A 26,101-nucleotide genomic window follows, 5' to 3' on the forward strand; every position below is an offset into this window, starting at 1 on the left:
TCCCCAATAGACCAAGTAGAAGTGGCCATGGTGGCAGCAACAGAGGCTATGCGCAGACTCAACAACAAGGGCTTCTCACAAAGGCTAAGCTGGCTCCTCCCAACAACAAGCACCTTGCCTGCCAACAGCAGAAACCAATCCTCAATGTCCAAAACAGCAACATTCCCCTGAAAGATCACACAGCCACTTGGTGGCTCCTTTCCATGGAGGAGGATACACACATATACACACATACATATACACCCAGGTCATTTATTTTTCTTCACTTCTCCTTTTTCTAGCCTTTTCAGTAAGGACTCGTCAGGGTGGTTAACTTTATAATTTACTTCCTAGATTACAAAATATTCAAGACTACAAAAAGGGTGCCTTGAGAGAGCAAGGTAGTGTTGAGACACCTGGACTGAATACAAGACTGGACGCACTTCAGGCCGCTATGAACGCCTTTTGGATTTGGCAGGTGAGTGAAGAGATCTACTCATCTGTGGTCACCAAGCCAAGCCTCATACATAAGTTCCCTTGCTTATTAAACCTGCCACCTACAAATCTCAAGTGGCCTGCCTCTTTCTTCTCTCCCTGCCCTGATGTACAGGGGGGCACTTTCAGGTTTAGCTGGAAGTTTCAGAGTATATGAACCAACACATATTTAAATATTCTATTCTTTCAAAGATAACTTTAAAAAGGTGTACCTGACATGTACTGATCAGAAAAAAAATCCAAGTGTATTAAATGTAAAAATGCAAGTTGCAGTACTATAGTTACAAAATTCTTTAATTTATATAAAAGTATATTGGAAGAGATCATTTTACCCAGAGATAAATATTGTAACTGTTACCCAGTAATGGAGTTTTTAATCTGAGACCCTGAAGTAACTACATGGCTAATTAGGAGAACTAAAGTCTCCTTGCGGTCATATAGGAAAAAGAAATTACCCATTAGAATAGCAAAAGTTTAAAAGATTAATAACACTAAGTGTTGGTAAGAGCATGGGACAACTAGAATTCTCATATATTGCTAGTTGGAATCTAAATTGTTATATCCACTCTAGAAAACTGGTAGTATCTTCTAATCTTTCAAGCTAAACATACACCTACCCTATGACACAGTAATTCTACTTCTAGCTACACACAAAGGAGAAATGAGTATGTATTTCCACCAAAAATATGTGCTACAAGAATGTTAAGAATAGCTCTATGTATAATGGCTAAATTCTATTCCTCAACAGTACAATGGATAAACTGTAGTATATTCACACAATGAAATACACACTGAAATTGAAAAGAAAAAAACAAAGAACTTCTGCCACAGGCAATAACATTAAAAATCAGAAAGCACAATACTATGTAAAAGAAGCCAGAAACAAAAGAGTACAAATTTATTACTCCACTTACACAATGTAAAACAAAACAAAACAAAACAAAAAACGGGCCAAATGAAAGTACAATGCTGAAAGTCAGAGGAGTGGTTTCCCTCTGGGTGGGTGAGTGGAGGGAGGAGGGGGACACGGTTTGAAAGGGACACAAGGGAGCCTCCTTGGTACAGAAAACGGTCCGTATCTTCACCTGAATGATGTTTATACAATTGTATCTGCTTGTAAAACTTTATCCAGTTACGAATTTAAGATTTATGTACTTTACTGTATGTTATACCTCAAAATTGTTTTTAAAAGAGAATCCAGAGGGTTCTCTACAGGTTCTCTAATAGGTCCAACAAAGGCAGTGAACACCAGAGATAAGTAATTCATCAGTTACAGTTGAGTGCATGCTTACAGAAATTCTGTCTTTCTAAACACATAGCCAGAGGTAGCCAATTATCTATCATAGCTGATTTCAAAAGCTTTCACTTCCTTTTGCTCTCTAATCTTAATATGGTTGGAGTAACAATTATTGAGTTTTGAATCTGAAACAACTTACTTTCTGCTTCAGTTTCGAGAGTAAGCAGGAAAAATGTCCTTAAAAGCCTTAGCGAGTTTATTTTAAAAGTTTATATCGCATACTACTTTAAAGTTATCCTTACTATGATATAGCAGCCTCACTTTCCATCTCAGCATACCATATTTCAAATCTCAGAATATTAGTTTGAACTCTGTAATTACTTATTACATTTTTAAATTCCCTTCTCCGGATTAGAGACCCAAGAGAAATCCAATACATGTGTAAAAGTATCAGAGAAAATAAGAAAATGATTCAAAAAATGTTTTATTGTGTTGACTTTTTTCTTCTTCTCTCTTGATAAGCCAATCAAGGAACACTTTTAAATTCTTAGACTTTTTGACAACCCAAATGCATCTAGTCTACCATTAAACTAAGAATTCTGTTTTAGATTTATGGAACAAACAGACCATTAATTTTAAAAGTTGACCAAGCCCTGGCTGGCGTAGCTCAGTGGATTGAGCGCGGGCTGGGAACCAAAGTGTCCCAGGTTCGATTCCCAGCCAGGGTACATTCCTAGGTTGCAGGCCAGAACCCCCAGCAACCGCACATTGGTGTTTCTCTCTCTCTCTCTCCCCCTCTCTCTCTCTCCTCCTCCCTTCCCTCTCTGAAGATAAATAAATAAAGTAAAATCTTAAAAAAAAAAAAAAGTTGACCAAAACATTGACCTCAGTTTACAATTAATATCAAGCCCATTGAGGTTAATGTTGACACTACTAACAATTAAACCTTGAGGAACAACTGATAAGTCTCCAGTACGCAGCTAAAGTTCCCTACAGTAATCATTCACAATGGTCTTTACCCTTCTCTTCAACACATTACCATCCTTAAGACACGCATCATTTTTGAAACAATAAATACAGTATAAATTATATCAAGTCTTGACGGTTCACTCTAGATCTGACCTAATGGCTTATGATATTTTCTACTAGTAGATGGCTCTATCTGTATCTTTGATTATTCTTACAGTCTAAAATTTAAGTTTACTGTCTAAAATTAAACTGTTAAATAATATAGCTGTACTTAGATTCAGCAGTCTCTATTAAAAATGCATGTTAAGAGTTTTCCTTTATTTCACTCAGATAATCTCTCCACCACTGACACCATTTCTGTATTTGCATATGTTTTTAGAGTGGAATTTCCAAAAAAATTCAGTAATGAAGTTTATTTTTCAAAAAGCAATAAAGTCAGTATGGATGCTAGAAAAGGCAAAATAAAACCGTGCCAACTTTGCATGCATTAATTTATGATATGTAGAATATTTATCAGTGTTTACAGTTTTATCATATTGATCTGGGATTGCTGCTAATACTAATTTTTCACCAGTGATATTGACATTATTGCTGAATTCCTACCATGATATGTTCACATTCTCATTGGAGGTAAGACAAATAATCTGAGAAACTCAAACTGGGGGAGGGGGAGCTTCTTCTGTAAGGGTTGTACTCAAAAGGGGATCATACTACAAATATGTAGGTTTTTCCTCCTATCAAATTAATATGGCTAACAAAATTTATCTGATATTTTTATTACCTCCTTCCTATTTATTTATTTACTTACTTACTTACTACTTTATTGTTGTTCAGTTACAGCTGTCCTGCCTTTTCCCCCATTGCTCACCCCTACCCCATCCCCCTCACTGCCACAGTCCCCCCCTACCATTGTGCATGCCCATGAGTCCTCCATGCATGTTCCTTTACTTGCCCCTTCCCCTTCTTTCCTGTATTATCCCTTCCATCTCCTCTGGACACTGTCAGTTTGTTCTTTATTTCCAAGTCTCTGGTTCTATTTTGCTCATTTGTTTGTTTTGTTGATTAGGTTCTTGTTAAAGGTGAGATCATATGGTATTTGTCTTTCACTGCTGGGCTTATTTCACTTAGCGTAACACTCTCCAGTTCCATCCATGCTGTCACAAAGGGTAGGAGTTCCTTCTTTCTTTCTGCTGTGTAGTATGCCATTGTGTAAATGAATGTCTTCTCTCTAAATCCCGACTCTGAGGAAATACCTAAAAACTCCTTTAGATTTTAAGTACTTTTCTCAATTCATAATTTCAGTCTTTATCAAAGGTTAAAGATAATCCCTAAATCCAGGCTCATTTCTTAAATTTAATATAAACTGTAAAATAAATGGCAACATACATATACTAGGCCTAAATGTGGTTTAATAAATATACTTTTATATTACAGAACTTTTAGTAGTTAATGTGAGCATACAGTACTATGTGCTGGGATAAAAATAAATCTGAATAAATATCCAGAGAAACAAAATAAGAGATACCTACTTCTTAACTGCAAAGAAACTTATCCACATTACTATATAGTATTCCAGACAAAAAAAAATTAGGGGTTTTAATAAGCCCGAGTTGTGCAGAAGGTTTGTGGGCTCCATACATCACTTTGGGTCCAAATAATCATCTTCCGCAAATACTGTGCACAAGAAAAAAAAATATGTAAATGTTTTAATAAAGTATTTCCTTTGTAATATCAAATTAAAGACTGTTTTTTAAATAAACTTTATTTCAGAATAGTTTTAGACTTACAGAAAAATTGGAAAGATATTATAGTTCCCCATATACCTGGCACACAGTTTCCTCTACTGCCAACATCTGACATGAGTGTGGTGCATCTGTTACAAGTAAAGAACCAACACCAGTGTACAACACTATAAACAAACTCCCACATTATGTTCAGATTTCACTAGCTTTTCCCTAGTGTCAAGACACTTCCCATTACATTTCCTTGGCCTCCTCTGGTCTATGACAGTTTCTCTGACTTCCCTTAGGTTTAATAACCTTGACAGGTTTGGAGAAGTACTGAGTTGAGGAACATCCTTCAATTTGGGTTTGTCTTACGTTTTTCCTAGAAGGCTTTGATTTTTAAAACATCAGATTTCAGAAAGTTCAACTCAAAGATTTCTGATAGGACAAAGGACGAGGCACAAATTTTGGCCTTTACCTCCCCATTTATTCAACGAAATAATGTACTATTCTGTGAAGAAGTAAACCAGAAGTTTAAATCCAGACCACAGATAGAGAACCAAAGCAAAAGGAAATGAAGGTGAACAACGTTGCTGGGGAACAAATCACAAGGACCCTGGGTAACGGGAGCCTCATAAAGGCTGACCGAGGGCAAGGAAACCTTTGGAGAAAGCTGGAGAAAGCAGAACTGGCATAAATCATGTCCCAGGTATCACCACTCTACAGTTAGAGTTCAACTACTGTCCCCTCCACTCCTTACCTTTGCTGCATTTTTTCCCCTGTTTTATTCATTATAGTGCATTTGTCCTTCCTTGTAAGTTGTCTCTAACCATTTTTTAGAAAATGAAAAATGTGACTAGTCAGGGCCCATCAGAAGACAGCATTATCAACCAAATGACTGAGGAGGATGTAATCAAGGAGCTGTCTACCAAGGTGTGGGCAGAAAAACCAACCCAAGACAGTACAGTACCTTAGCACCGGCAGCCACAGGGAGTTCTTCCACATCAGGTCTGAAAGAGTGAAGGGAGGAGGACCCAGAGGGAACAATGAACAGGGAAGGGCACCAGACAGGAGTCTGGAGGAACAGACATCCCTACCGCATTCTCTTCCTGCCCTTCGATCCTGCCAGAGCCTTCCACTGGCCAGAACCAAACAGACTAGAAGGCAAAGAAATTGATGTTGCCCACAAGGGCACAGAGTAGACTGGATTAGGATGGAGAATGGACAAGCAAGTGACAGATATACAGCTCAGGAAGAAAGACAAGCCAAGCTCACACACCTCACATAGCTATTTGAATGTTGATATTTGTTTGTATGCCTTATTTTGTACTGTAAACTCTTTGAAGGCAGGGATTTACAGATGCAATCTTAGGTCCCACACAAATGTCCTCATAGGCACTAGGTACATATCTGAAACAATGGATAACACAGACCCATCTCCTCTGAAGGTCAGAACGGAACCGGGGTCCACCACAGCATGACTCTACTGCAGGGAAAACATACACAGAGCATGCCTTTGAGCCTGACCTTGAAGAGCCCTCAGAAACAGATGCAGGTGAGGCTAGCCCTTCCATGATAAAGGAAGGGCAGATCCTAGAGAGATGTTCCAAGAGCTCTTAGAACTCTTTCAAGAGCCAAACTAGCCACTCAGCTCTGCCTGACACTCCTATATCAATCCAGGACAGAGTTTGCACCTGTGTTCTAACAAGTACAATTCTTTTTTTTTTTTTTTTTTTTTTTTAAGATTTTATCTATTTATCTTCAGAGAGGGAAGGCAGGAAGAAAGAAAGAGAGAAACATCAATGTGCGGTTGCTGGGGGCCATGGCCTGCAAGCCAGGCACATGTCCTGACTGGGAATTGAACCTGCGATGCTTTGGTTGGCAGCCCGTACTCAATCCACTGAGCTACGCCAGCCAGGACTACAAGTATGATTCTAACCACTGCTCATCCTGCCCAACACCTCATAAGCTCCCATGCTGAACCTCAAATCTACTCTCGATAGATTGAGAACAAAATAAAACTTCATTTATATTCACTGCATTTCTTAAAAAAATTTCTGTTAATTAAGAGCCTATAAAACCTCTTGTCTCTGAGACCTTTAATGAGGCACTACTGCTTCTATGCTTATATGAACATCAATTTCCCTTATCAACCACCACTTGCATAAATCTCCCTAGGGAAAGTCCCTCAGCCCTCAGAACCAGCACCACGTGCCCAGCCCTGCCCCCCTGCCTTGGTGCTCCAACCTTTGGTATGGAGCTTACCCCTCCTCACTCCCCACCTAGCAGGGTTCCCTTAGCAGCTCCTTCCAAGACAGGGAGATGCCTCCCTATTTTGTCTGACATTCTCCCAGACCAGCCCCATACTGGGCAACACAGTAAGCACTTAACAAATTCATGAACTAAACATACCATGTACAGATGCCTTTGCATTTAATAGAAACACTCACTCTTCTTTTCAGAAATACAATGAAAATATAAAAGTTTGAAGAACCACAGCAATGACATTTACATTCCATTATAATTGTTCTGTCAATAAAGTCCCAAGTACCTGTTACAACAAACCATGAACTTCCTGCTCCATCTAATAAAAAACACTAAATACTATCACCCAGAATCACATCTTTACAGTGGTGTGGCAATGAGCTATTATGTTTACCTTACCGGGAATACAAAGCAAAGGATTTAATATTGTTATTTATAAAAGGAGATGATTGACAATTATATTTAACTTATCAAAACAGTTTTGTGCGGAGACTACTTTGGGGGGAAAATAGCTCATAAAATTTATGGTATAAAATAATTTGGAAGTGCAAAGAAACAGAATATTTTTATAGCTTTTAAATCTTTTATTAATCTTATCTTTAAAGATATGAAAAGTGGACTTTCAGAATAGGTTGACCTTTAAATGGAAAGTTTTCATACCTGGCTCCTCTCCGCCTCTATTTGTGAAATAGTCCTATTCCTCCTCACCCTGTGTCTTAGAGAATTGTCTCCTGCTTGAGGCCATTCCTGATGCCATGATACCAGTATAGTTGACACCATCCCTCCCAATCAAAGGGGACCTAAGAGTTGGAAAATTTTAGTTTAAGATAAATAGTTATAAGTCTAGCAAGTAATGTGTATGTTAAAGCTTTTGTTTCAGAAACTACAGATAAGGCCCATCCTGGCTCCTGGGAAAACAGCCAACCTCTTGGGGCACTGCTAAAGATTACTGCCTGGGGACAAGTGGAAGCATCCAGGCCATTGTGTTCCAGGGAGAGACAGATGACCACCTGCCCCTGGGAACACTTACCCGCCCAGGACAGGAATGTTGCAGTTTCTTCTACCTGACCCTCCCTGAATTTCAAAACCCCTCACCACACCTTGTTTATTCCCTGCTATAAAAATCTTGGCCTGGAAAGAAAAGGGAAAATGGTCTGTTAGGGTATGAACCTGCCATCTTCTCAGATCCCGGGGCATCTGAATAAAGTGCCCATAAATATTCAATCACTGTCATCACTCTTGGGTTTGGTAGTGACAGGCAGCCCAGACACCAGTGTCTTTTCCGGTTTTACCACCTACCCTAATATCCTACCCCATCTGCTGTCCCATCTCCATTACCACCTTGTCCCCGTTGGCTTGCTCTTTCTTTCCAGCCAATATACACACCTTAGTTACTCAAATCCTTAAAATATATATAATAACCAATACAAATCTCCCTGGCGCCTACATAGGTCTCTCCAGCTACTACTCCATTACCTTCCTTCTTCTCACTTGAAGGAGACTGATGCTGTTCTGCCCTCCTGCATCTCTGCTTCCTGACCCTTCCCTTTCTTGGGCCAAGGCTTGACATCACCATCATACTGCAGCTGCTCTCCAAAGGACACTTTCTTACACATGCCAGATCCACGAAATGCATTTTAGCCTTTGATTTGAGCAATGGTTTGAGCAACGGTTTGATACCATTGACTCTCCTTCCCCTGGTGACTATAATGTCACATTTTCTTTTCTGGCTTCTCTGGGGCTCCCTGACCATTCCTGCTTACTGTACTTTCTCAGTGTTTCCCTGCCCACTCCTTAAACGCTGCTGTCCCTAATGGTTGTATCTTTTGTCACTGCCTCTGTCTCTCTGTCTGCCTTCTTATTCCTGTCTCCGATTCTCTTGCATTCTTCCCACCCATTACCCCCATCCTCACTCTCTCCAGCTCTCCTTGCAGCAGACAGTGGTAGCAGACTACCACAGTTCTAACTCTCACCTTTCGCCTAAGGCTCCCGAGTCTTTTCTCCAACTACAAATGTATATTTAGACGGCTGCTTGATATCCACGGTGTTTCAGACTCTGCAGGAATGCCCCAAGGGTACCATGCCCACCAGTAATCTCTCAAGCCAGCAATCTGAAGTCATCCTAATATCATCCTCTGTCATTTCCAACATCTAGTCATCACCCAAACTTTCAAGTCTTTATCTCCTAAATATTTTAAAAACCCATCCCTTCCTTTCCATACAGATTTCCCAGCACTAGTTCAAGATCTTATTGTCTCTCACCTGGACCCTTGCCAAGTCTCCTATCAGAGTTTCCTGCTTCTGGCCCAAACCTCCCAATTTCACTTCCCTGAAACAGCCCTGCAAGACCTACTAAAAACACAAATGTCTATCACCAGTCTAGTCAAAACCCTGAAAGATTCCTTCCACCACCTGAAAAATAGAACAAACAGGTTCTCCCCTTGCAGGCCCCAACCACCTCTCCAGCCTTATGTCCCATCTATTTTCTACTTGGTCTTCATTCTCTAGTAATAGACTTGATTACTGTCCCCTGCATGCATTTCCCCCATGCTATGTCATGTCTCTGTATCTTTGTTCACACTGTTTGATCTTTTTTAGTACTCTCCTCATACCTTTCCTTCCTTGAAAAAGCATACTCACTCTTCTGATCTCAGGAGATATCTCTTCCAGGAAGCCTCCCTGGCTTTCTTAAGTAAAATCACCTGTTTGTGTGCTGCCTCCAACATACTGTAAGCTGCCAGAGGGCAGGCACCATGTCCTAGTCAGGGCTGTACTCTCAATGCACACAAGCACAAGAAACGTTTGCTGAGTCACAGAACCTTAGTGAAAGTAACCAGACTTATTAAAGCAAAGGCAGTATTATTAAAAACATTTGAGGGGTATTTTGAAGACCATCCTGATTTGAATCAAATGATTGACAACAAGGACCTAAAGATTTATTCTTGAGGTAAAAACTTGAATGAGTCCAGAAAATGCTATCTCTTCCTTCATTCTGACTGCAAACAAAACAATACCAAAAATAGGGTTAGTGTGCATTGCTGTTTCTGAATAGATTTTCAAAGAAAGGTTATTTCTCTTGTAGATGGGGCTTGATTCAGGGCTTGAATAGCTGCATAATCAGATCTAGACATGCTATTTCTTTAATGAGTGAATTAAAAAAATTGTGTGTGTGTGTGTGTGTGTGTGTGTGTGTGTGTGTGTTTGGGAGTTTATTTGAAATAGCCATAAATCTTCTGACTTTATTTTCACATGCTGTACTTAGATTAAGTGATAATTTATGACAACACGATCCTAGTTTAATATTAAGAAATATGGTTCATGAAATGATTTCCACAAAAAGCTAAATGTGTTCATTCATATGTGTTTCACTACTTGAGAGAGAAGCAATGCTTCATACTACTCACTTGTATCTACCTGGCACCGAATCCATTCCCTTTACAAAGTTGGGGCTCAATTGCCACTTATGTATGTAATGAGCAGCATGTGCTATTGCTGGGTATTTTTCTCCACTCACTTATTTAATATTTGTAAAACTCTTATGATAGCTGTCTTATCTCCATGTATAACTGAAGAACTACTGAGAAATGACCAGCCTGCCACTGGAAATTGCTAGGAGGCAGCAGCAATGCTGTCAGGAGGCGGGGTAGCTTATCCTCTGGGAGAACCTACCTCTCTGATGGAACAAGGTGACTTTAGCCTGAAGCAAAAGCCACTGGCTTCTGGGAAATGATCCCTGGCCTCCAAGCTCTGCAGGCACCTCTGAGGAACACCCAAGGGCGCCAACCTGCAGGGCAGGCTGCCGACCTGCTCCTGCTGCTTCCCAGCTCTGGGTGTGGGTCTCCACAGCCGCTCCCCCGCCACAGACCTCCGCCCCTGCTTTCAGCCACTTTGTTTCTGTACAGAACTTTCCCACCTTTCAGCAATTACACCACATGTCTTTCCTGAATTTTAAGAATTTTTTTCTTTGAAAAAAAATTTGAAAGATCTTTTGTCATTTGTACAGCATTTTTAAGCATATGGATGGTAATGACGTGCTGTTTCCCATACTCATAAAATGTTCCCAGACTTTTTGACTGATGATAACCAAATCAACTTGTTCTAGATAAAATAAGAATTTTATGGATTTCTAGAATAAAGGTTGATTTTTCAAGTTACCAATCCTCAACTTAAAAATCAGTTTTCCTCCAAAAGTTTGTAAGTTTGTTGTTTAGAACATAGATTTTTTTCTTCTGTCAGAAATAATTTTATTCACTTATACAACACCTACCATAAACTCAGTACCATTTTAAGTGATGGACATACTGTAGAAAATAAAACAGACAAGGTCCTCATCTGTTGTCATTTCTGTACTTGGGGAGAACTGTAGTACAAGCAAGGCACATTGTGTGTATAATTTACTTACTAAGATTTATGGACACCCTGGCATTTAAGCGCTGTTATTAGGAACTTACACTCCTGATTAGCACTTTAAATACAAGTATTTTAAAATATAACAAAGGGTTTATTAATTAACAAAAGGGCTGTTAAAGGTCATTGTCATTTGCGATATGAGTGCTGTCCACGACACATGGTTGGTGGAGTTGCACAGATTCCTCCATCTCTGAAAGAACAAGACATAAGAACCTGCCAAGGCCAGAACCCTGACACCTAGTGCGGCACTCAGCACCTGGAGCCCAGCCCTGCTTCTCGCCAGTCCTCAGGCTGTCGCCTGGACTGAGCCACAGCTGGAAGGTTCCATCTTCAGAATGTCCTCACTGCACCTGCACTTTCCTGCTGGTGCTACTCAGAGTGCCCAAGAACAGAAAGTGGGATTTTTTCGGAGACAAGACTGCATGTGGCTCTTTATTGTGCCTGCTTGCTAATAAATGACTGTAAACCTGCAGGATTAAGACCAGAAATAGTTTTTAGTGTAATTTACCAGCTGGTAGCAAGAGCATGTAGGAAGGAATGTATGGCACCCACCTATTTCTAGATTCTAGAGGCCACCAACATTGAACAAAAGAACCCAGCAGTGCTGGACAGCCAGACTGGCTTAAATCAGTCTGCAACACACCCCTCGTGGAGTTTATATTCTAGTAGAAGAAACGGACAATAAGTGAGTGAACAAACAATAACTATGGACTATGAAGTTACTGGAAGGAAATAAGCAGAATGCTCAGGGAAAGCCCTTTCAGGAGGGGGTGTCCGGGCTGAGCATGCATGAGTCCTAAGAGGGGGAAACCTTCCCGGCACAGGCAACACTGAGGTCACAGACCCTGAAGCAGTAAAGCATAGGGTACATATGGGACATGAAAGCCCTGTGTGGCTGAAGATGCAGTACAAAGGGGATCAGTAAAAGATGGAACTGGAGAGGATGGGGAGGAACCAGATCACGTCTTATGCTTCTTACAGGTCTTGGTGGGGCACAATAATGAGTTTGGATTTTACTCAAAGTGTAATGAAGCCACTAAAGAATTTTAAGAAGCAGCCTGACTCCAATTCACATGTGATAAAACTAACTCTGGTTACTACACAGAGAAATGAACTGCAATGGTCAAGGAAGTAAGTCGGGGAAACAGGAAGGAGATTATTACAGCAGTTCAGGTAAGAGATGGTGGCACCTGACTAAGGAGTAGAGGTGGAGGTAAAGACTGAAGGACAGATATTTTGGAGGTAGAAGTGACTGGCCTTGGCAGCCCTCGACTGCTTACTCAACCCTTAAAATCCTAGACATATAACACCAATATTTCTATACTACTCTTTTCAAAAGCAAATCAGAACTCACAACCAGGAATAACAGTGTCTGTTCTAAAAAATGTATTCAGATATAAACTTGGAGCCCAAGAGTATAGATCTCCACATTTCAGGCTGAGCAAGAGACTCAGGGACTTCTGCATCATCCTCCCAACAAAGGAAGGGGAGCAAGATTCCCCCACTTCCAGTCCACCGGTTGTACTTCCCTTGACCTGAGATGCACAGAGAGTGAGGGGTGGGACTGGACTCCAGAAGGGTGGACCACCGATGGAATCCTGCACTGCTTGTCCAGGGGCCCCTCAGATCCACTCCCTATCACCACAATCCCCCTCTCATTTCTCCTAAGACCCGTGAGCCAGTCTACTTGCTCCCCTGTGCACTGCCATCGCTCGCTGCTCGGATATGGTTTGCCCTTCCCCTATTGCACAATCTGGAACTAAACCTTTTCACATAGATGTCTCAGTCTGCAGAAACTGGGATATTTTATTTTTACGTCCATTAAAACAATAACAACAGTTAATTCATCTGTTGTTCTAAGCCATGTACTGTTTTAGAGCTTGCAGTGTACTAATTCATGACATCCTCATAAAAATCCTATCCCATTTTTAAAGAAGGGGACGCTGAGACACAGAAAAGTGAACTTGCCCAGCTAGCAAGTGGCAGAGGCAGGGTCAGAACCCAGACAGTCTTTCCATGGTCCCCATGCTCTTAACCTCATCAACTACCTCCAGGTAGTCTACAGCTGAACCTAGAGTCCAGCTTCAAAGTCAGGTTCTTCAGGAATACAATGAAACAACTGCAGTCAACCACCACAGAAAGGTCCACGCTTCGATGTAAAGACAGTATCAAATGTCTGCATTTTAATGGAGAGATGCTGAAGCAAAGGGTTTATATGGTTTCTGTAGTACTACAATTACATGAGTTTATTTTCATCAAACTCTGGGTCACCTCCAGGAAATCAGATTAACACGTGAAGAGAAACATTCATTTTTCAATGAATATGGGGTAACAGAGAGCAGCTCATGTGCACACTTGTCAGTTCTGCCAGAGAGCAGCCCTGCAGGGCGGGAAGCACCCATCCTCTGTGAGAACGTCCCACAAAGGGAATCATTAGTGTGGAAGGGGCGCTCAGCTCAGAAATAAATGGCATTCTTCAAATGTCAGAAGCATCCCCCCGGAATAAACAGGTCCCCCCTAAGACTATTAACTGGTGTTACAAACCGTGGCCATAAAGAAAGGAGCTCATCTATGCTGACAGTGATTGGGAGTGAGAACAAAAAGACTGAGAAAGTTCTCATTATCCAGCAGTTCCCTGCTGTAACCTTCTAAAAATGAACAGAAGTGTTTCCTAAGTTTAGAATTCAGAGCCATGGGACTCTCATCACCCAGAGCTCCGGACCAAAAAAAAAAAAAAAAAGATAAGAAATATCAGTATTCCAGGGATGACTACTTTGACAGTTAAAGATGATAAAAGAAAGTAAAGTCCTCTAAATAAAAATGATTCACACTACAAAACATCACATTAGTCCAGTCACCGGGGTTACAGAACAGTTAGAGTTATAGACGGCACTCAGAGACAGCAATGTTCTGCCTCCCAGGTCTTCATGGTGCTTCTCAGAGCGGTTGCACCAAAGTGACCCCAGCAGGAGAGCCCGGTATCGTGGCTCCCCGTGAATATGAGTTTCCCTAGAATCCTGCCTGGGTTTTTTTCTCCTTTAAAATGCATGCAAATTTTACATTCTACTCCACAATAGATCGCTTTTGATTTTTTTGGCCTTTTTTGGTGAGGAGGAGGAGCAGGTAATTTGAAACATGATTTTTTTTTAAATCAGGCAAAGCTGAAACTCCAGGAAGATGGGCCAGGTTTATCCTGTGGCTAGTTACATCTCACTACCACTGAGAATGGACATACACAAAACCCTCAGTCTGAGACCAAGGCTTTCAAAAAATGTAGGAATCCATAATGTGATATTCAATATTTAAGTTCTCTTTCTCTGCAGAGTAGCGTCTCTCAATTCTAGCTGCACAGGAACACTGACCTGGAAAGCTTTTAAAAATGCCCCTGACTAAGCTCCACTCCAGGCCAAGTGAATCAAAGTCTCAGGGTAGGAGGGGTGTCAACTCATTTTCACTGGGGGCCACAGCAGCCTAAGCGGTTGCCTTCAAAGGGCTGAATGTAATTTTAGGACTACATACACAAACTACTCCTTAACAGCTAAGCAAGGGCTTGGGGCTGCTGCCTGGTAGAAACAAGGTACTGGGCTGGATAAAACAAGGTGGAGAGCTGGATTCGGCCCGCAGGCCTTGTGTTTGCCACCTGTGGGACAGAGGAAGAAACCACTGTGATACAGCTCCAGTGAGTAACTTGAATGGACAGAGAAGGTTGAGAACCATGGCTTAGAGGATGCTAAAAAATGTTAAGGCCCCAGAGTGAGGGTGGAACACCAACACCAACCCCTGGGGTAAATTCTCTTGCCTCTTCTTCTTAGCCCAACCCTTTGGAGACACAGATCATAATCAGGTGACAGCTCTGCCCCTTCCCTCACTGGAGTGGTATCAAAATCAGAAGGTTTAAATGAGATCTGGAGTCTCTTAACAGAATACAAAAATGCCCAGGTTTTAGTTAAAAATCACTCATCATACCAAGAACCAGGAAGAGCTCAAACTGAATGAAAAGATAATCAACAGATTCCACCATCAAGATGACATGTTAGAATTGACACAAACTTTAACGCAGCTGTGACAAAAATTCTTCAAGGAGCAATTAGAAACACACTAGATAAACTGGGGGAAATGCCATCCTGTGCCTCAGGCCCCTGAAGGAGGTTCTTTGCTGGTCAGACAGGATTGTGCAGGTCTGGGCTGGTGCAGGTTGGGAAATTTGTTTGGTAGAAAGATCCCTGAGGACACTAACCCAGCTGTACACTGGCCTGTGGTGTCCTAGTGCCTGTTCACTGTCACTTACCTTTGGCATGATGGCTCTGATCTGACTTTCTGAATGACTGCTGAATGAGTCAAAGCCTAGAATCCCTTGCGGAAAGCTACACCCTGGGGACTGACTGACTAACAATGACTGTGTCTCCAAGGGGTTAGGTTATGAAGGGACAAGATGACTGACCCTAGGGTTTGGCTTTAGATAGACACAGAAAGTATTAATCAAAGCAAAACTGGATAAATTAGAGTTCACCAAAATTAATAACTTCCGTTTGCAAAATATCCTGTAAAGAGGGTATATATGCAAAAAAGAAAATATATACAGACAGCAAAAAAAATTTGCAAATGACATATCCAAATAAAGGACTAGTATCTAGAATATATTAAGAACTCTCAGGAGCCCTGGCTGGTGTGGCTCAGTGGATTGAGTGCTGGCCTGCAAACCAAGGGGTTGCGGGTTCAATTCCAGGTCAGGGAACATGCCTGGGTTATAGGCCAGGTCCCCAGTTGGGGTGTGCAAGAGGCAACCAATAGATATATCTCTCATACATCAATATTTCTCTACCTCTCTTTCTCCCTTCTTTCCTCTCTCTCTAAAAATGAATAAATAATATCTTAAAAAATGCCTTAAAAAAAACTCTCAGAACTCAACAGTAGAAAAACAATCCATTTAGAACATCAGCCAAGACAAAAAGAGAGACTTCATCAACAAGGATACACAGATAGCAAATAATTACATGAAAAGATATTCCTCGTAATCAGCCATTAGGGGAATGCAAATTAAAATTACAATGAGATATCGCTACATACCTAGCAAAATAGCTAAAATGAAAAACAGTGACAACACCAAACGCTGAGGAACTGCAAAGAAACTGAGTCACTTATACACAGCTGGGGGGACTATAAACTGTTATAGCCACTTTGGAAAACAGTTTTGCAGCTTCTTAAAAAAAAGCAAATGTGAAACTACCATAAGACCCAGTAATTGCACTCTTCAGTATTTATCCCAGAGAAATGAAAATTTTCATACATAAAACTTATGCATGAATATTTATAGCAACTTTATTCAGAAAGCCAAAAGCAGCAGACAACCCAGATGCCCTTCAGCAGGTGAATGATTAACCAAACTGTGGCTCGTCCACAGCATAGAATACTGCTTAGGAATAAATATTGACATATGCAAAAACCTGGGTGAATCTCCAGAGAATTATGCTGAGTGAAAAAAGCCAATTCGAAAGGCATGATTCCACTGATACAACATTCTTGAAATACAACTACAGAAATAGAGACTAGATTAGCGGTTGTCAGTTTAAGAAGTGGTGAAAGGAGCAGACAAGCAGCGGTGGCTATCAAAGGGCAATCCAAGGAATCCTCCTGGTGATGGAAACACTCTGTATCTTCACTATGTCATGGTCAACATCCTGGTTGTGACACTGTGTTAAAGTCCTGCAAGAATTTAGGTTTGAGGGAAAATGATTCAAGTGCCATGGGATCTCTCTGTAATATTGCTGAACGCCACATGTCAATTACCTCAAAATAAAATGTTTAATTAAAAAAAAAAAAGAAGACTGGCTCACTGAACATGGAACCCTGACTGCAGCATAGAGAAAACAGCAAGTATGTGGAAGTGAGCTTTACATGTGAGCTTTACAGATCTTTATTTACTGGCCGTTTTTAGCTCTAGCATTTCATCCATGCTTCGTGAGTCCCAGCAACCTTACTAATTTTATTCATAAAGAAGGGGCACTCTGTAGCCTTGCCAAGACCAATTATTTCCTTGGTGATACTCAATGTAGTATGAGCTATCAAGCCTACACCACCCCACAGCCTAGAGTGACCGCTCTCTGTGCTGCTACTTGTTATGCTTTGTCCTCTTCAGAGAAAGATGCTAAGATGCTTAAATGTCCCTTCTGGTGCTATCTTTCAGACTAGTATCTTCATATGAACTGGAAAAAAATTACCACTGCTCAACTTCCTGGTGCGGGGTGGGGGGCGGGGCAGGGGGGGACAAAATAGGATATTACTCCAAGGTGCATTTGGAACAATAAAACTCTCACTGTAGCTCAATTCATTCTTGGAAGATCCTGAATCCACAATTACCAGGCCCCCCAATAAAAAAAATTGCCATTTTCACTTTCTATCTACAAGCACAGTCCTTAAAACACCCCCAGCCATGAGAATCTTTGTATATCATTTGCAGGGAGAAGCTTACTTCAATATGGAAAGTTGAAAACATTGAAAGCTCTCCAGAGATCGGACAATCTCACTCTGACACTTTAAAATGTTCATTTGTCAAGACAGGCTACCTTCAGTATCACATCTTAGGGGAAAAAATGTGTCTGTTTCCTGTCATGATTGTAGAAAATGATTTGTACAAAATTATAGTCACCCCTAAGAATGCCAGGTTGTCTGGCTCAAAGAGCATACAGCCTTTAACTTATGCAAACTGAGCTAGATGGATTTGAGAGAGACAGACAGACAGACAGAGAAATTCCACAGGGCAGTTCTGCTGCCCCAAGCTCAGTCTCTGGGTGCCTCTCTTAGGTGTGCTTCAATATACTTAGTCTGATCCTCATGGCTCAAGTGTGTTCTTTTTGCACAACATGAAGCCTCTAAACACAAGTGCCCTTTGTTATCTAATGCCCAATTGAACATGCAATATTGTTCTGGATCAAGAGGAAACATTGGTGATGTTTGATGGCTGCCATGGTGGAGCCTTCCAAAATGAACTTTTGAAAGTCTACATTTTTGCATCAGGGATTCAGTTTGGAAACCCTTCCACCATGATGTGCTCCCTGTAAATCTTTGCTCATTCTTCTGTGGATTATGGGTGTGCAGGAATGTACAGTCGTGCAGGAGTGTACAGGTGTGTGCATACGTGTGAACCCCTTCACAAAGGTGGCAGAGTGCCCTGGGCTAGCACAGAAACAGCGCCTCCTCCTCGTCTCTGCAGACGCTCAGTCTGGGAGAAACGGACAACGGGGGAGCCGAAGCAGCCCACCGGTCTTCAGAGGGCATTAAGGGAGGCAAAACGACAGACATCTTCCCTCAAACACTTAGAATTTTACTCTTAAAATTAGTACTTAGAAGGTTAAGCACTTCCTTTTATGAAATAAGCCTATTAAACAGCAGTGCCAAAATATTTGCTCTACATAATCTGAACACTTAGAATTCCTTCATTGCAAAACAATCCTTACACCCCACAAATGAAGTTAGGGCATAATATCAAAATGCTTTTAAAAACAGAATGAAGTCTAAAATGGTCTTTTGTAAGGACAAGTTCTAATGAAACAAAGGTGAGGAACACAGAGGCCAGACTGGAGGCTGAAGAAATGCAGGGATGAGGAACAGAGGGGGAATTGAGGCTGGGACAACACACTCAGCCATCCTGGGAGTTTGCCCGTCATCATTAAGGGAAACACGGAAATGTTCACGTGACTAATCACTCCTACTTTCTCACCTGTAAAGGGGGTGGGGGGACGAGGTCTTACCAACAGCAAACTGCATGAAAAGAGTATCTACTCCCTCACAGACAAAAACTAGCCATTCTGAAAAGCCATAGGCAGCACTTCCCACACTAACTTAGAGAGGGATTGATCGCAGGCTCACCCGAAGGCACAATACAGTCTATAGCAGTTAAGATGAGAGTTGTCAAGATAACTGCTTAGTGGAACCGGTCCAAATCTAGAATCAATCACTTCTACCAAAATATGATTAGTTACTGTAATCCTACAGGACCTAAGAAAGGCAATTTGAGCTGCTTTTGCTCAAAGCACCAACCTAGTTAAATTTAAAAAGAATATTTTAAGGAAATCAAAAGACATACTATTTCTCTATTTTATGATCTTCGGTAGGAGCACAAAATGGAGAGTCAAAATTAAACCTGCTCTTCCAAGCAGAGTGATCTTTGTGGCCTGGAGGAGAACTGCGACGTAATCAAAAGTGTCCTCCCTAGCAGAGCACAGCGCCGTCCCCAGAGTACAATGCAGGACCCGAGGACCCAAAAGACGTAGCTTAGAGGGTCTCATACCAGATTAGGAAACTCAACATGAATCTAGGCAATGAATCCTGAGGGAAAACCAGTCACACTACAAAGTGACTGAAAACAACTAAGGAAAACAACAGTAAGAAAATTATACAAAGGTACCTACTTATCTATATTTAAATACATGGAATGCTTCCTCTCACCCTACTTATTCAATAAAACTATAATTCTACTAAAATAATGTTTTTCACCAACAAAACATTGCTTAGTTGGTATAACTTTATTGATGATATTCTATACAAAAATGTTAAAATAACTATAAAGATAGACAGGAACTGACCATAGATGCTTACTTTTTCTCATCCACAAAGTTACCACTTGAAAATTCTTTGACTAAGGGGTGACTATGTGGGGATTTATTTAAAAAAAAAAAAAGAACTTCCCTAATAATTGTCATACTCAAGAAAATCACCACAGAATAATCTCAAAAACAGAAAAAAGACTCTAGTTTCAGATAGTTAAAAGTACATTCTTTCCAACTTTCAAAGAACAGTAAGTCTGTGGTTACATACCTGACCACAAAGCACAAGAAAAAGACTGAAGTGTCCCTGAATTAGTTTTCTGATGCTGGCATAACCTTGGTATCAAAACCAGTCAGAGAAGCCATCCCCCTGCACACACACACAACACAGACACCTGTACACACCACTCAACCACACGGAGAGGGCAGCAGTGCACACCTCGTCCACCTGGAGGACACTGATGGTTTGAAACCACCCCCAGACCATTCTACTACTCTTTCTTACAGAGACAGAGCCAGTACGTGTCAGCAATCCTTCCCAAATCCCTTACCCAACACTCAAGGAGCCAGATGCATTTCAAGATTCAAACAATTTCCAGAAAGGCACTACTGGGCATATCCAATATCTTTCACACATCTTCATAGAGTCTGGGGCAATGATAATATTTCTGAAGCAAAAATGTATAAACAATTACACTACTCTGCTAAGTAAAGACTTTAAATTTCCTCACATTACAGTCAGGTCTTTTCCTCAAATACATCCACGTCAAGTCTGGTTTTATAATCAAATGAGTTATTTATTTTTTTAAATCTAAGTTCTCAGAACTTTTCAGATTTTAAATTGTGGAGAAGGGATTATTTCCCTATTATGGAACATTCTATAAATAATGTTAACTACTAATAATTCAATGAGTGCCTACTATGAGAGATAATTCAGTTGGTATACATTACCTCAAACTCCTTCTAGCACTGTATACGGTTTTACAAATGAGATTCCGAGGTGCTAAGTGTCTTGTCTAAAGCCAGTAACTGAAAGAACCAGGACTTGAACCAAGATCCATTCATACTTCACCCACTGTGCTATTATACATTCAGGTTCTTAGCTGCAAGCTAAAGAAAGTGACTCTAGCAAACCTAAGCAGAGAAACAATTTTCTGGAAGCATAAATGGTAATCCACAGAATTAATGGAAAGCATGGAGAACCAAGCTCACAAAATGAGCAAAATCTCATTATCCAGGACCCAGCTGCATGTGCCATGACCAGGGTCAAGCTGTAAAATTAGGATGCTGCTGTTGGTATCACCACCACCACTGCTCCCTCTGCCCTGCTATGGCAGAGCACACATCACTACTGCCACTGAGCTCTCGACAACCAGGCACAGCTCTGAGAACTTCAACTGTCCCTTTGCCTTTGCAAGATTCAAAGTCTCAGCACTTCGGTTAAGTCTCAATCACATGCGCCTCCATGCTTTCATAGTGTGAAAAGGTAATGGGTCCCACCAACTCCTCACCAAGGAGGGACTCTTTCCCAAAGAGAAGGAATTAGGAGACTGGGCAACCTCCCCCTAAAACTGGGAGTTGACAGTGCAGCCATTCTAAAAACTATTTGCATAACATATCCAACAGCATGCAATAAAGTAGGACTTCTTCCAGAAATGAGATTTTTAATTTTAAGAAATTTATATGGTACTTCACATCAATTAGTCAAATTTTCTAAAAATAAGAGAAATCAATTGGTCCTTTTAAAAGTATTTGATATATCTTCACATCCATTCTTAATTTCTAAACTCTTAGTAAGTTAGGAAGAGAAAGCTCTTATTTTAGCCTGATATTCTTCCTCTCAATTTAATCATATTTACAAGAACAACACAGCCCCAGCGGGGTGGCTCAGCTGGTTGGCATGTAGTCCCAAGAAAGACAGGAAGAGAGATAGAGGGAGGGGAGAGGAGGGAGGAGAGAGGGCTCAATTTTTTTCCTGCCTTCTAATTCTTTTAGATTATCTTCAAACCTGAATATAAAATATTAATAATTTTTTTCATTTTTTTATTTTAATCATCGTTCAAATACAGTTTTCTCCTTTTTACTCCCAATCCAGTCCCCCCTCCCACCCTCCCCACTTCCCTCCCATTACCACCCTCCCCTTAGTTTATGACCATGTGTTCTTTAAGTTTGTTCCTGTGAACCCTTCCCACTGTCCCCTTAAATTCCCTCTTCTCTCCCCTCCAAATATTAATAATTTTTTTAAAATTATACCCAACTCAGACTTGAATTAGAAGTAACTGAGTGGAAAGGGAAAAGCTTTAGAGCGAAGCAGAGATTTGCAGAAGCATGACAGAGCAGTTTCAAGAAGAAAAGCCCAGAGCAAGAGCTTGTAAATGACAATCAAGACAAGTAATCTCCATGACCAGATGGTTTTCCTGGTGAATTCTACCAAATACGTAAAGAATTAACACTAATCCTTTTCAAACTCTTCCATAAAAATTAAAGAGAAAGGAGCACTTTTAAAGTCACTTTATGAAGCCAGCATAACCCTGACACCAAAGCCACATAAGGCCACTATGAGAAAACTATAGACCAATATCCCTGATGAATATAGATACAATAATTCTCAATAAAATACTAATAAATTGAATTCAATAACACATTAAAAGAATCATGATCAAATGCAATTTGGACCTGGAACACAAGGATGGTTCAACATATGCAAATGAAAAAATATGATACATCACATTAATAAAATGAGACTGAAAAATCACGTGATCATCTCAATAGATGCAGAAAAGCATTTGAAAAAATTACCTCTTTCACGATGAAGATGATTAATAAATTGAGTATAGAAGGAACATACCAAACATAATAAAGGCAATACATGGCAAGTCCACAATCAATGGTGAAAGGTTGAGAGCTTTTCCTCTAACATCAGGAACAAAATAAGGATGCTCATGCTTACCAATTCTACTGAACATAGTACTGGAAGTTCTCACCATGTCAATCAGGAAAAAAAAGAAGTAAAAAGCAAACAAATTTCAAAAGAAGTAAAACTGTCTTTGTTTCCAGATGATGTTATATAGAGAAAATTCTAAAGATTCCAATAAAAAACTGTTAGAATTAATCAACAAATTCATTAAAGTTGCAGGTTACAAAAGTCATTATAGAAAAACCAGATGTGTTTCTATACATTAACAACAAAATACCTGAAAAAGAAAGAAATTAACCAAGAAAGTGAAAGATCTATACACTGGAAGCTACAAGCCTTTAATGAAAGATATAGAAGACACAAACAAATGGAAAGATATCCGTATTTATAAATCAGAAGAGTTAATATTGTTATAAAATGATTATATTGTCCAAAGCAATCTATAGATTACTGCAATCCCTGTTAATATTCCAATGGCATTTTTTAGAAAAGTAGAAAAAATATCCTAAAATTTGTTTTATGAAACACCCTGAATAGCCAAAGCAATCCTGAGAAGAACAAGACTGGAGGCATCACAATTCCTGATTTTGAACTGTATTACAAAGCTATAATAGTCAAAACAGTATAGTCCTGGCATAAAAACAGACATATAAGCCAATGGAACAGAGAGCCCAGAAATAAATCTACACATTTATGGTCAATTAATTTATGACAAAAAAGCCAAGAATATACAGTAGGGAAACAATGTCTCTTCAATAAATAGTATTGGGAAAATTAGACAGTGTCATGAAAAAGAAAAACTGAAACTAGACCTCTATCTTACACCATACACAAAAATTTACTCAAAATGGATTAGACTTGAACGTAAACCCTGAAAGCACAAAAGTCCCAGGCAGTAAGCTCCTTGACATCAGTCTTGGTGATGATTTTTGATGTTTGACACCAAAAGCAGAGGTAACCAGAGCAAAAATAAAGAAGTGCAGCTATATCAGACTTCAGCACAGCAAAGGAAACCATCAACTAAAATTAAAGGGCAACCTACCAAGTGGGAGAAAATATTAGCAAATCACATATCTGACAAGGAGTTAGCATCCAAAATACAAGGTGGGACAAAAGGAGGTTTACAGTTCTTTGTATGGAAAATAATACAATAATTAGTAAATAATAATTGAAGAATAAAGTGTTCCACATACCCACAACTATAAACCTACTTTTGCCCCACCCTATATATAAAGTACTCATACAACTCAATAGTAAAAAAAAAATCCAATTTAAAAACAGGCAGAGGATCTGATTAGACATTCAAACAGATGGCCAACAGTACATGAAAAGATGTTCAACATCACTAATCATTGGGAAAATGCAAATCAAAACCACAGTGAGACATCACCTCACTCCTGTGAAGGGCTATCATTGAGAAGACAAGATAACAAGTGTTGGCAAGCAGGGTGTCCAAGCTGCATGCAACCCAGGATGGCTATGAATGCGTCCCAACACAAAATTGGAAATTAACTTAAACCATTTTTTTGCTCATCAGTTTTCATTAGTGTTTGTGTATTTAATGTGTGGCCCAAGACAACTCTTCTTCCAGTGTGGCCCAGAGATGGCAAAAGGTTGGACACCCCTGTTAGAGAAAAGGAACACTGTACATTGTTGGTGGGAATGTAAATTGGTGTAGCCACTATGGAAAACAGTATGGAGGTTCCTCAAAATATTAAAAATAGAATCATCATATGATTCAGCAGTTACACTTCGGAGTATTATCTGAAGGAAACAAAACACTAATTCAAAAGTTACGTGCACTGCTATGTTCACTGCAGCATTATTTACAGTAGCCGAGACAGGAAAACAACCTAAGTATGCATCAATGGATGAATTAACAAAGAAAATATTTACACACACACAGGAGTGTTATTTAGCTATAAAAAGTAGGAAATCTTGCCATTTGCAAGAACATAAGTGAAATTTGAGGGCATTATGCTATGTGAAATAAGTCAGATAGAAAGAGTTACTGTATGATCTCATTTATATATGGAATCTAAATAAACAGAGCAAAATAACAACAACAAAACTAAACTCACGGAGCCCTGGCTGGCATAGCTCAGTGGACTGAGCGCAGGCTGCGAACCAAAGCATCGCACATTCGATTCCCAGTCAGGGCACATGCCTGGGTTGCAGGCCACGGCCCCCAGCAACTGCACATTGATGTTTCTCTCTCTCTCTCTCTTTCTCCCTCCCTTCCCTCTCTATAAATAAATAAATAAAATCTTAAAAAAAAAAAAAAAAAACTAAACTCACGGATACCGAGAACAGATTGCTGTCAGAGGTGAGCGGTGAGAAGTGGGCGATAGACAAAACAAGCGAAGGTGGTCAAGAGGTAAACTTCCAGAATAATATAAATGAGTAATGGGGATGTAATGTCACAGCATGGTAACTGTAGTTAATAATACTGTGTTGTGTATTTGACAACTGCTAAGATAATAAATCTTAAAAATTATCACTACAAGAAAAACATTTTAACTTTGGCGATAGGTGTTAACCAGACTTACTATGATCGCTTCTCAATACGTACACATACTGAGTCATTATGGTATATGCTTGAAACCAATATAATGTATGTCAATTATAGTTCAGTAAAAAATTAGAATTTCTTTAACCTAAGTTTAAAAGCAAAAAAGTAGCAAATATGTGTTTGCAATTAATATGGCAGGCCAAGGCCAACTTTACTTCAACATAGACCATAAACGAATTTTTTCTTAGCCTTCAATATTTGCTGGGAAAAAAATAATACGAAGAGTGCCCCATTCATTTGCTAGGGCAGTCCCTATGAAATTCCCTCTGTGGTTAGTCTTGCTCATTACATGACCCATGACCCCTCAGTCCATTGAGACATCCCACCTTTAGGAAGAAACTGGGAATACCACATGTGATCCTCGCATTTGGTTTCAGCTTTACCTTTTCTAAGGAGCTGGAGAAGCCCTTGTCAGCAAAGTACACCCTCCTGGGACCCCCGCCAGCCTGCAGGCTCTAGCGTGTGACCTGTCCTAGCCAATGGGACCTTTGAGAAAGAAAGTGTGATAGGGACATGGTGCTTCCAAGAAAAATGCTCCTCTCTGATAAAAGGAACATAACCTGTATCAGTTTATGTTTCTAGAAAGGAACACATAGTGGACTCAACTTGGTTAATTTGGGCAAAGCCTAATAAAGGGTATTATAATGTGTGGAAATAATACAGAAAACCATTAGGGAGAAGAAGGAATCCCAGAGCTGATAAGCTTTTATCACCCCAGGTAACTATGACAAAAAGGCCCAGAAACTCCCAGAAAAGCCAATTCACACTTCTACCTATTGACCCCTGAAGCAATCCTGAACTGCCAACTTCCAGACTTGTTATTTTCAGAGAAAAATAAGCCCCATTACCTAAAGCCAAAACTTCGTAGATAAAAAACTCCATTGGCCAGTCTGTCTTTCATTCACTGAAAGTATCTCCTCAATGATGTTAAAAGAACTAAAATTATAGTCTAAGTGAGAGAGGGGAGGCAGCCCCAAATCCAAAGGATCC

At 40.1% G+C, this 26,101-nt stretch overlaps 1 protein-coding gene and 1 long non-coding RNA gene across 5 annotated transcripts in view; both read right to left on the bottom strand.

Annotated features, from left to right (window-relative positions):
- Positions 1 to 26,101, bottom strand: part of EPB41L4A (erythrocyte membrane protein band 4.1 like 4A) — a 252,216-nt gene that overhangs the window by 204,138 nt on the left and 21,977 nt on the right. The window lies entirely within an intron of this gene.
- LOC118499509 lies at positions 1,062 to 15,622 on the bottom strand. Its single transcript, XR_004902007.1, has 3 exons — positions 10,602 to 15,622; positions 5,502 to 5,509; positions 1,062 to 1,075 (listed from the first exon to the last, which is right to left on the bottom strand). It is a non-coding gene; the product is annotated as an uncharacterized LOC118499509 (long non-coding RNA).

Source organism: Phyllostomus discolor, chromosome 3 (assembly GCF_004126475.2).
Source record: "Phyllostomus discolor isolate MPI-MPIP mPhyDis1 chromosome 3, mPhyDis1.pri.v3, whole genome shotgun sequence".
Lineage (NCBI taxonomy): Eukaryota > Metazoa > Chordata > Mammalia > Chiroptera > Phyllostomidae > Phyllostomus > Phyllostomus discolor.